The sequence below is a fragment of the Strigops habroptila genome, chromosome 3 (genome assembly GCF_004027225.2).
Source record: "Strigops habroptila isolate Jane chromosome 3, bStrHab1.2.pri, whole genome shotgun sequence".
Classification (NCBI taxonomy): domain Eukaryota; kingdom Metazoa; phylum Chordata; class Aves; order Psittaciformes; family Psittacidae; genus Strigops; species Strigops habroptila.
Window position 1 is genome coordinate 63,484,737 of NC_044279.2, and position 12,791 is coordinate 63,497,527.

Genomic DNA, 12,791 nt, shown 5'->3' on the forward strand with positions numbered 1-12,791 from the left:
AGTTAAATCAACACAGGGCTTAGTGCATGTTTTAAACCTTGTGATATTCATTCTTAGTTACCTGAAACTATCTTTATTTTCAGAAGGCAGGTACTAAAAGTTATGCTCTTTTGGCTTGTACGATTAATACCTGTATTACAAAGTTACACCCCCACAAATCACCTGATTTTTTTCTGGGTTCCCTTTGCAAGTCATTGATGCCACCATAACCCTGGCAGGGTGCTGGCCCCAGTGATGTGGGCTGTTCACATAAGCCATGCCATGGAGAGTCCAGATATTGCCCTGAACTATGCCTTAATTAGTACTAAGTCGTCATTGTTCTCATATCTGTTGTGAGGTGGAGATACCTTTAGGGCTGTGATGGTGGCTGCAATAAAGATACAAATACAGAGGTACCTGGGATGACATCTAGTCCGAGTCATTGAGTATAATACCAGTTCCAGATTCCCTTGTCACTGGGGGACTGTGGCACATAGGTCCTTCTGCACTAGTGGGTGTATCGTTCTGCTGTGTCCAAGATCCCTGCCTCGTCTTTGCAATTGTTTTGTTGTTATAAAAGCTGATGCCATCCAGTATGGCTGTGCCTGCTCCCAGGTGTATTGTTTCTGAAACCTTTGTATTTGCTTGCCTCATGGGGTGTGTGCTTTTCCTGTTCCTCCCCAGTGTGCCTGCGCAGAGGAGGGAGCCTGTGCCTGCTGCGCATGCTGCTCCTGTCTCTTCAGCATACCAGTCTTTAGGGCAAAAGGCATCTGTGCTGGCACATTGGGAGAGGATCCTGCAGAGCACCACAGCTGCATACATGGGGTTGGCTTCGCGGGTTCACAGCCAGCATCATCTGTGTTGGCAGGCTTTCCGATGCCAGTGTGTGGTGTGTTCTGTGGGCACAAGGGTTAACAGAGTGTTAACTGACTTCCCCATCCTGCTGCTCCGGAGAGCTTTCACTTTCATGGTTCACTTGGAGAGCTGCTAGTGTCTTCTGAATAACTTCTCTCATTTGAAGATTCAGTAAAAGAGGCTGACAAATTATGTCAATTCTTTTTGGTTTGGAACATATTTCCCCTTTTTAAGAAGATACATTTATCCTCTTTAATTTTTCTTGCTCAGAAAACCCATCCTGTGGTGTTACTTAAGGGCGGATATCTCCTCCTACTCACCTAACTGAGTGCTGGTTATTGCACTACAAAAACAGAAACCAGTGCTTTATATTCATTATTGGTGATAAATGACCTTGGGACCTGGTCTGTCGGGAACTAAACTGTAAATAATTAAGCTTTACCTCTGTGGAACCCTTGCTCAACCCAGGTTATTTTCTAGCTGTAATCTTGTAACAGTTAACTTCTAATTCCTTTCCCAGGTGAGGTGGTCAAAACAAACAAATAAAAATTAAATGCCATATACACCTCTTTAATGCACACAGTGCAGTAAGCACAGTGCACAGTCAACCAAAAGCTGATATAGCTGCAGAACAGCCACACGTTAGTTCCAACTTGGCCTAGCAGTTTAAAACAGAAGCAGGTTCGCAAGCTCATTGGTTCCCTATTTTATGCTGAAATTCTATTAAAATGACAAAGTTTTGGCATCTGAGGTTTGCTCTTGACCAACCTGATATTGGCAATCGAGATTTTTTTCCCTTCATATCCAAAGAAAAGAGGGTGTGGAGGAAACATGGGAGGGTGTAATTTTCCAAGATTAGCTGATGAATGGAGGATTGTAAATTTCTGAAAAGATTAAATATCCTTTCTAAAACTTTTTAAAGTTCAGAGGATTCGAAGAATTCCAATCATTTCTCCTGGTTTAGGTGTTTTAATCAGGCAAGGCTAATTAATATTTTGGGTGTTCTGAGCACACAGATCCATGAACAGCGGTGCTTGAATTACACAGTGTGAGATTTAATCCTGGGAGCATATTGTGGTGAAATAAATTATTTACTGAAGCATTTGGAAGTGAGTGTTAAAGATGACAAAAATGTCCAGCTGACTACACTACCGCACACACAAATATTACTCAATGCCATGTTCTTCTGAGAATCATCTTGGTGCACGCAAGTGCCTTGATTCTTGTGAAATTGGAATATTTTTCAAAATAAGTATTGTAAAGAGACTGTTGGAAGCTGGGCAGTTGACTGCTGTATGGTTCCTTCACCCCCTTCCCCTAAAACTCTCCAGAAAGGGGAAAGGAAGCTTTCCTTTGGAGAAAGACTGGTTTGCATCTCATGATGCTCTTTTTCTTTTAGAGTTTTCTTTCACTTCTAATCCATGCTATCATGGATTTAGGCATTAGCCTATCTTATAATTGACTAGTAATGATTATCTGTACTGAGTAACTGTTTCAGTGTCCAGGCACTCTCATGCTCAGTACACTGTTGTGATTTTATCTCTTACAAACTGCTTCTAAATAATTCTTAAATGTCATCTTCTTCTTCTAACAACTTTATGTTATTCTTGCAAACCCTATAGACTTTTTGTTTTCTGCTTTTGTAATTTTAAGTATTGAACTGTTGATCTGAGTATTTCTTGTGTTATAGCAATCACATTTCAAGTGCTGGTTTTCTATGTGTAACAAGACAGGGATTAAAAATTGACAGGGATTGAAAACAAAAAGGATGAAAAATATAGTGGAAGCAAGATTTTCCCTCTGGCCTTATTTGTAGCCTTAGGAAAGAGCAACACAGCTGACTCAAACTCTGTGGGATGTGGACAGTAGGAAAAATGTATTATAACGTAGAGATACAGTTATCTCTAGATAATTCAAAAATACATTAAAAAAATCATTATGCTGCTTATAGTTTCCTTTGTTACTCTTGTGGATTGAAATGTACCCCAAATTCCTTGAGTTTTGTGCAATCTTTTCTGTTCCACAAATCTGGAGCTGTGGATGTTTCCTCCACTGTCTGCAGCACTCTTCTCCTAGGGAGGGGTGCATCCAAATACCATTTCTGAGTTATGAACCATCTCGTGTTCAGGCCAACAACGTGAGTCAGGAGTGAGAGATTTCTTCCATTCCTTGCCTCTGCTTGGACAGTTCTGGAAATCAGCTCTGGAAAAGCATTTGTGGTCATTTTGGCATTAGTTTTTATATTGCATGTGGCTAGTTTTCTGCTTCATATGTATTATCCTCCTCGATAATTTCCCCTTGGAGTGCACTAAAACATGAGAAGGAGGGGAATATTAGATAAGAACATCCTACTGTTATAGAAGTGCAAATTACATGACATCACGTTTTACATATTTCCATTTCAAGAGCAAGTCCAAGAGAATATCATCTCCTCCTTCACTAGAGACACTATCTTATATACTGAGGACAGTTTACAGTGGTTAAAGACTTATTTGTTAACCATTCAAAGCAAGTAACACACTGAACTGCAGCAGGTGGCAGACTTCATTACTGAGAATGAGCATACTGTACAATATATGCCCAAAATTTTGAAGGAGAGCCATCACTGCTGCTAGTTTTGTGTTACTGGACTACTTTGTCCTTCTCGTCGTGTGCTAGAGTTGTCTGGTCGCATGCGTTAGGGCTGCAGTGCTGCTTCTGGTCATGGTTAAAAGGATTGAGCTTCCAGATTGTGCCAAACCCAAGCAAGAGAGTGGGGTCATGCTGTTGATGGTGCAGGTGTGAAAGGAACTGGTTATGAAGCCCGGCAAACTGGTGCCTCTGTTCCTAGATGACACAAAACCATTCAGTGCTGGGGAGAAGTAGCCATCTGCTAAGCAATACTAAAACTTGGCAGGAGTGAACAACACAGGGAGCCCTTGGTGCTCTCCAGTTGATCTGGGCAACAGGAAAGGATTTAGGACATCTGTTGGGATCTCCCTGTTTGTAGAATAATGGATTCCCTCCTTCCCCCAAACCTATGGTTTTTCTAATACACTCCTTGCAGGAGCATACAAATATTCTGGGGATTTCTTTCTAAACTGAATTATAAATGCTCTCCACTGGGAAAAGAAGCAATGAGGAAGATGGGGGCAACAGTCTCACTCTTCCAGAAACAAGGAGTTTTGAGATTCCTGGCAGCAAGTGCCCTTATTTGAGCCTGAAGGAGTGTGAGCTTTCTCCCCATCTCTGAGTAGTGGCTTCTCTGTATTTTCTCCCAATGAATGTGGGTTTTAGCAAGCCTCAAGGCTGTCAGTTGAAACCCGATGTGCCTTTCCTTTAGCCAGGTGTCAGAATCTAAATCAAGGGCCCCTCCTAAGGTACAGGAGAAACTCCTGGATTACAGCAGCACTGTGCAAGTATCACAGGGGTGTACCGGCAGGAGGGGAAAGTCAGCGTGGTTGTGCTCTTAGCAGTATGTTACTCCTGGCAGAAGGACTCTATTGTGTCTCATCTGCATTTTTGTTTTTCCTTTGGGTGTAAGATTTTCAAGAGGTGCTGTAAAAACGGAAAGCTTGTGCCCAGGGGAGAGGTCTTGTAGCAGCAAAAGAGTTGACTCCAATGTCCTTCTCCCTTTCTAATTTCTGTAATCCTTTGGCCTCCCCAGTCTGATTAGAGCAGCAATCTTACTCAGAGTTTCTAACTTTGTTTAGAGAAAATGGGTGCATATATCTCCCATTATCATCACCTGACACTGGCTGAAATGTACACAGGCTTGGAAGAACTGAGTCACAAAGCTGAATAATGGCAAAGGAAGCAAATGTTTTTGGATATGTATTTTGTCTAAATGTTACCTTCAGTGCTCTGGATTGCGGCCATGCTGTTTTCCCTTCAACAAAGAGCACGAAGGTAGCTGGCTTGGTCAGCTTGGCCAGTGCCTTTGGCTAGGAGTACTAACCTTGCTGTGCATCGACAGCAAATGGTTTGGTGGCCTCTCCATTCCCACCACACAATGCAACATCCCAATTAATGGGTTCACTCCCACTAGCCCTTCTGCATGGCTCACAAGGGAAATATGGTGGGGCAGCTCTGCCTTGGGAGAGATCTTTACAGACCATTAGCACTTCGGTATTTACAGAAGCATCTTTACTCAGCACACAGCTGAACAGTGTGCTGAGCATGATATGGGGCAGGTTGCTGCTGAAATACTAGCTTGAGGTGTGACTGAAGGTCTGCCCTCACCCAAGTCTTTGCTGTGCCTTGAGCAGCTGAAGCCCCGGGGCCATTTTGCAGTGGGGTGGGCAATCATTCAGCACACAGGCTGGGGAGGCTTGTCTTGCTTGAGCAGCCTGCTGCTCATCTCTGACTTGCTTGTGGAAACGGGACAAAATGTAGTGTTTTAGACCAGGCCAGAGGAGATTTAGTAATGCCAGGCACTGCTGCTGTGTTGCAGACAGTGTCCAGCTGGAGACTTGCAGCAGCAGGAGACGTGGCACCTCTGATGCAAAATCCTCGCTGGTCTGCACTGCTGACTGCACTCTGTGGAGGTTTCCCATCATGTTGTGGCCTCTTTTTGCAATAAAAGCGGGTTAGCACATTGCTGAAGTAACGCATGGATAGCTGGTGTTGGGGTAAAGGCAAGTCTGGAGAGAACAGAAGATTAAAAAAGCTGCTTAGGTCTTTCTTAGAGCATAAGAAAGTGGCTGAGGAGCATGTTCAGCAGGCTTTCTGCAAAGTACCCCTTTCGGGTAGGGAGTCTCTCAACAGCTACCTCCTTGGTTTGTAGCAAAAATTTTTGGAATGTGACCAAGTGTGAGTAGCCTGCAGACTAAGTTGTTTGTGGAGGGACAAAGATGGGACATCTGACAACCTTCCTGTTGTGCCAGTAAACTGCCTTATCCTGGTGCTAAATCTCATTTGGGCCATAATCCTAACCTGCGCAACCTGCAACTTGCTCTTTTGCACTGGATTTCAAACTACGGCTCACAGAGAGAAGTTGAGATTTCGATGTCACATTTTTGCCTCCTTGCAAAGGCAGAAAGAGGGCATAGGCAATTAGAGTAGTAATTGTGTCTGTTGTTTCACCTAAATCTACCTGTGAATGACTGAGGTTTCAGAAAGCTTAATGCAGTAGCTGGGAAACATAAATTAGCACATCCAGTCACAAAAAAACCCTACCTCTAATTCCTTTGTTACTTCTGTTGGGAAAGACAATATTTACAACTGACATTGTTAATTATCTTGGTGGTCATCCAACCCAGTCAGACAGGAGAGGAAGGACAGTCACAATGTACATGGCAAGCTAAGTCCCTGTCTTAAAGACTTTGGTCAACATTGGGAACTACTTTTGAAGCTGCAGTTGGATTATTTTGTCTTGAATTACTTTGTTTCAGAAGGTCATGTACATGTAGATGTTCATGACAAAAGGAAAAGGAGGAGAAAAGCATAAGGCTGAGTTAAACAATATAAGGAAAGAGAAGAAGTTACACAAAGTTGAAGAAGCAGGAGGATACAGTTTAGAAAAACACTGTGATAATGAAAGATAATATATAGATGAAGTAACTGTAATATTGTTCCCCCTGAAACTTGCCTTGTGGGCTCCTATGGGAAAATAGAAGTTGACATCTGCTTACTTTGGATTGCTTAGCTGGAAAAACATATGGGATGATACGCATGAGATGACATCCTTGTAGGCCTATTGCAATGCTGATGTGAGTGATAAGTTATGAAGGAGAGAGAAGGTAGCAGTAAGCCAGCTATTCTTGATCAAACAAGACTGAGGAACAGGATATTTTTATAAACTCAATACTGATTGGATGCATGTTGTTGTTACCTTTATTATACCTTTTAGGAAGCCTCTGCCACAGTTGCTTCTCCCTTAAGGATATGAGATGACTTTTTCCTTTTTCGTCCCTATTTTCTGTGATTGAGAAACTGTTTATAAAAACATGGGGATTTGGGGAAGCACATATACACTATAAATCCTGCTATGATCTGAATAACTTCCCAAGAATTTTCTCCGAGTTCTTTTATACCCTGGCTCTGCCACAGACCTGCTCTAGGTTGAGCAGCAAACATCTTGATCAGAGTCCTGCATGAAAGCAGATGTACCTAATTATGTAAGTATGTTTCTGAATTCTTTATAGCTCTAAAACATGAATATACTTTACTCTTTTTTATCGTTTTTAATTAGAGTTCAAAGGGGTACATGCTTAACAATTTAAACATTGTATAAAGATATCTGAAAGCTTTTTTTTCTTAAAAGTGCTCTGCTTTTATTCATCTTTTTGTTCTTTTGTAGTTGCTTTTCACAGTAATGTAAAGACAAATGCAATAGAGACAAGTAATAAGTACTGCAGTAAGAGCAGCAAATAGAAAAAGGATAATTAGAGAGAAAGAGTTCTGCTTTTCATAGGATTTCAGAAGTCTTTGGGTGCTTGCTAGAAGTACTGGCTCTAATCCAGTGTGCTTTTATTGGCATATAAACAAATTATACGGAGCACAGTTATTTTTATTACTGTAGTAAAAACAGGGACTCTGAATGAAGGCTTTGTGTAGGACAAATATTTTTGCTTTGAAACTGGCTACGAGTTTAAAGTTTATCTAGTGTACCTTCTGGAAAAAGAGAAAATATCCTTGTCAATCTCACCAAATAGAAAATGTGTAACAGTATAGGCAACTCAGAGCTCTGTAAAGAACGTTCAATTATTGCTGAGGATCTGGTGAAGTTTTATGATAAACAGGATTTCTTAGTTGCCTACAATGTGGGAGAAAACTCTATTTATGTAGGCCTTTGTCCTTCAAAAATTTTCTGTGGATGCCTTCTCTCTAGCGTCTTTTGCAGAGCTCTGTTTTCTAGCCACATGGGTGTAACCAGAAGGATAAGGGCCTTATGGAAAATAGTTCTTAAGATAACATTCATTGCTCTAAGGACTGACTCCAACTGAAAGTGTAACTCACTTTATGGTAGTATCATTGCTCACTTTGTGGTAGTATCATTGCTATTGAAAGTTGAGCACCCTGTGAAGTCTGGCAGTTCAGTTTGGTATCACCTATTAGAACTACCAAAGAGATACAGAGTGGTCCAAATAAGCTTTTCTGGGGAGAGAGAGGTGAGGGCAATAAAGCAATCTCCAATCAACCTATAGTATCTCCTACGATTATCATTTGTGCAAGATTCCTATAGAGTAGTGACTCATCTTGAGAGGTAAAGTTATTTAACTCTTTCTTAGCTCTGTAGGAGGGTAACCATATCTCTGAAAAAAGATTTTTAGGTGGGTATTTCTTACATCATCTTAAGATCACTAGAATCAGCTCTAGAACAATTCTTGAAGTGCATGGAAATGCATGGTACACTCAGATTTCCCCAGCCACATATTATCACCCCTCCAAGCAGGAAAAGATCAAAATGCATTACCGCCTATGGCTTTTCTAGCTCCTTTCCTTTCTCCCCTCTACCTTCCCACTCACACTTATTTCATGCATGCTTATTTCTAATAAAAGAACTGGGTGGAGAACAGTAAATCCATATTCTGAAAGGTTTTTGCAAGTTAGCTTTCTTCAAAATCTGTGGGAACTTTCCAAAAATCAGAGCTCCTCTGAGGTTTCTTGGGAGCCGGGTATGTTGGGCTCCTGTCCCAGGCTGAGGTTTCCATTGGGAACCTATCTGACATCAGTTTTAAAAGAAAAAGACACTGGAAATGCCTCAGCAGACTGTTTTCAATCCAATGAATGAGCAAAATTCAATAAAATACCTGGTTACAGTATTTCAGGATCCCTTTCTAGTGATGGCTTGTTAAATTTGGCTTGGTAACCAGCAATGACAAATTCCTGGACAAAATTTTCTTGTGATATGTGAAAACTCAAACTCCACAATTAGAGGAAATTGGAGCCCAAACCATTTTGCACTGATTATAATTTTTCCTTTATAAAGGTTTCTAATTTTGTCATCTAATCACTGGATGTTTGCTGGAAACCTAGTATGTGATTATAAGGACATGGAAATTTTAAAAATTATATATTTTACTTCTAAAAGTCAAACCTGCAACTTGCCAACCCTGGGCATTCACATCAGAGACTGCTTTTGGAAATATGACTTTGTTAATTGATTTGGAAAATATTCATGTTTCTGCATTTGATCAAGGAATTAAAAAATACCCAATGAACCCACATCTAAAAAATTTGGCTTTGGTTGCCCCGGATTAGTAGAGGAGAAAATTGTATCTGTACAGAGAAACGTAAATAATCGAAACTAGAAAATCAGAGACATGAAACTCCAAAAGTTTAAATTATTTTTTTTCCCACAAATTGTGGAATCTGTGATTGTTCAGTACATTTTCTTCCACAAAATAAATGTTGAGTTACAGAAATGCATGGTTAATACCATGGTGGGGTGTGACTTCATTCAGCTGTGACTCAGTTCAGTAAGTTCTTTTACACTTGAATCACTTTGTGCTGAATAATTGTAGCCCCAGTGTGGACTGGTCAGTGATGCTTAGATGTTTATGATTGTGCCTTTAGTTTACGTGCTGAATTGCAATATAGTCTCTTTGGGTTATGTGAGCATTAATGCAAATAAAAATTGATGCTCAAGATTTTTGGTGCCCCAAACAAGCTGATGTTTGGGTGCAGGTGAGTTATTGTGTGTCTGAAAGTGCTGAGAACTGTGCAGACTGTGTTCAAGGTCATGCATCTTACTGCACAGTCATGTGCCTGTTTTTAACCCTAGGCGAGGGGAAGTTGTCCTTGAAGTTTATGGTTTCAAATTCGTGGTTCAGAAGGAAAAACATCAGGGAAATGCTGTATGACATAGGGGGACTGACCATTTGACTTCGCAGTTCTGCACAGGCAAACAAGTCACACAGGTCTTCTCGTACCTCTACGTTACTCCACGCTGCTGTGGAGTTGGAAATGATTTTAGATTACCTGTTTAGTGTCAAGGAGGGTAGGGAGAAGTAGAAGGCAAAAAAGAAAAAGTAATGTTCCCTTGAAAAACATTTTTTTTTTTTTTTTCCAGTGCATATTTTCCAGCGACAACTGGAAAATCATATTTTTGACAGTATTAAATTGAATATCTCAATTGGTTCACTTAACACCCTGAGGGATGGTGATACAGATTCTTTCTTTCATAGATGAGAAAACTGAACAGGGTTTGTAAAAGTCAGTGACTGCTGGTGCTAGGTCTTAAAACAGCTTATAGTGCAACTTATTTTTCAATTCTCTTTAAAAATTAATTTTGTTTTCTTCTATCTTTTTTCTCTTCTGCCTTATTTTCAGAGTCCCTGTGGTTTTGGTTTTGTAGTTACCTTACTAAGTGGACACTGTGTATCTAGGCCCCTTCTCATGATGTCTTTTACTATTAATGGAAGACACACGAGAGAGTGATCAATTGGGTGACTGGATGGCAACTTAGATACCAACTTTCAGAAGTAGCATTTTTCCCCATAGATTAAAGACAGCAATTTTCTTAGGCCTCTGAGTTTGAAAGAAATAGGATTCCTGTAACACAGGGTAAGTTTTAAAGATGACATATAGTTTTCTATTGTCAGTGTCTATAAACCAGCTTCAGAGTCAAACCTCCATGCTGAGGTACGGCACACAGGCTTGACTCATAGGTATTGGCAGTGTTGCTGCTATACGCTACAGCTTCTTAACTATATAGCTTTGAAGACAAGTTCTGCTTTTTATGTGTTTCATGTGTTCATGACAAGTGAAAACCTGCTGACTAGATTTGGAATTAATTCAAATACTTTCCCGGTATTACATGTTATTTTAATACTTTCATGTATACATGATGTTGCAAGTACACTGACAAATATTAGGATATTTTAAATTACTTCTGAGAATGTGAACACTTTACTTTTCTAGCATTAAAATCTTGTTTAATCCCCAAAACTTGTGATGGTGGTGTTTGTTTTAAATCATGGTACCTGAAGTCCCAAGTTTCTGCATATCAACATTGTTGCACATTATATGATTTAGGCCTTTCTTAATAGGGAAATTTGAAGAGTAAATCAGCATGATTAGAATAGCATGTGCTCATTTATTAAGTTTAAAAGGAAAGTTTTAGTTTTGCTATTGAGCTCCACTGTGAGCTTACCTTTCAGCTCAGCATTGCTAATTTGCTGTGGTCTGATCAATAACTTTTAACATATTTGTTCACCTTCATTAAACACAGATGCCTTTTTTTTTCACTGAACTGCATCGAAATTGCAGAGTATAAACCTTTTCTGTAGTAAAGTTTGAGGCTTTTCAGACTTGTGTGAACTGGCATTTGAGGCACTTTATTAGTGGAAGAGATCAAGATTTCATAAACAATGCAGGGACCATATCATCAAAGGATACCATCAAAGGGTGGTCTACTGTAGTATGGCATTCAGGTGTTTAGGGTAATCATGAAATCTGTGGATGTTGCTGCTACTCAACTTATTTTATCTTGTTTAATTGAAGATCATAACCTCCTACTAGCCTAGAAATTGGTTCTTCTGAGTAATTAGCTGATGGATTTTAATGGAAACGAGCCTTTGTTCTGGATTATCTGTGTGCTGCCATGCTAAGAATAAATAAGAATAGGTATCATCTCCGTGTCTCACTACAGTAACTACAGGATAAAAGCTGATGTGTCTAACTTCACCAAAACTAAAGAAAGTAAATGTCTGAAAACAAGAATCAGATCATGCCATGGTTTTACTAAACTAAATTAGAGAGGCATTGATGAAAGTTACTGTCCTTTTTCTTCCTTCATGTTAATTTTAATGGTCTGGTTGGAGTATGTCATTATATAGTTTCAGTGCAGCTTTTATTATGGACTCTAACACACTAATTTTAATAATGTCAGTGTGTCATGACACAGCTATTAAGCTTGCAAGTAGATGTGGGTAGGTGGTTAAGCCAGTTTAATTTGGTCAACTTGCAGCAGCAAGCAGTATTTTAACTATGTTGGGAGTTCACACCTTTTTTTTTTTTGCCAGACTGAAAGGAAAACTTTATCTAAAACAGCAGACAACACCTAGAGACATTGTTCTGTTCATTTTTATACACTCACAGTACCACTACAGTAATTCACATAATTTCTTAACATTTTGGCAAGTACTTCAGGGCAAGAAACTGTTCAGAAATATTTCATCATCTAACCTCACAGACTGCTCTCAATGTGAAAGAGAAAAGTATATCCAAATTCCATGGATCTTCTTGACTTGTGGTGGCTTCAGGGTGGTGGGAAACATGTGCTTATATGGCATTTGGAAAGAAGCACCTCTTGCATACTTCTTCTCGCTGAGTTTTCTGCTAGCCCATTTAAAGATGCACACTAGTACTATAATATCATTTATGAGCTTTCATTTCTAAAGTGAAATTGGTGGCTTGTTGGTTGTACACCACAAGCTGACTTTCAAATTGGTGTCTGGAGTGCCCTCTTTTGAAATCTAATGATCTTGTTTGAAGTACAATGTAAAAAGGAATAAAACAAAGTCATGAAAAGAAGCAGAGAGAGTGAAGAGAAATGAAACTCTTTTATCTGTGCTAGTTCAGCTGTATTCACCAGTCAGTGGTTCCAAGTCAATTTTTAAATTTTTCTTTTTAAGCAAACAACAAAACCACCCAAACCGCAAACCAGAACCACTTATTGTACATTCCTCTTCAGGTGGAGGTATTGAGCGCACTGTTGCAGCCATGTTTGGATTAGGATTTGTGAGTAAAAAGAGTATCTTCTGCTAGCTCACTACTGTACTTGGATGAGGGGTGGGTGTAGGAAATAACATAGACACTTTCCAAGCTCTGGGGCCCTTCCTCAGGTCTGGAATAAAAACAGTAGCCTTCAAAGTCAAATATGAATTGAGAGCTACTGCTCTGAATTATGATAAATACTAAACCCAAATAGGATCTTCATTCTTTGCAGTTGTCTTATAGCTGTTCCTTGAACACTGGAAAGGAGAAGTTAGTGATGGTGCTGGGGCTTGTCCCATAGGAAATGTTTTCCC

The 12,791-nt window shown here is 39.9% G+C and overlaps 1 protein-coding gene across 5 annotated transcripts in view; it reads left to right on the forward strand.

Annotated features, from left to right (window-relative positions):
• The window catches only part of EPS8 (epidermal growth factor receptor pathway substrate 8), a 142,457-nt gene that overhangs the window by 68,816 nt on the left and 60,850 nt on the right, over positions 1-12,791 (forward strand). The window lies entirely within an intron of this gene.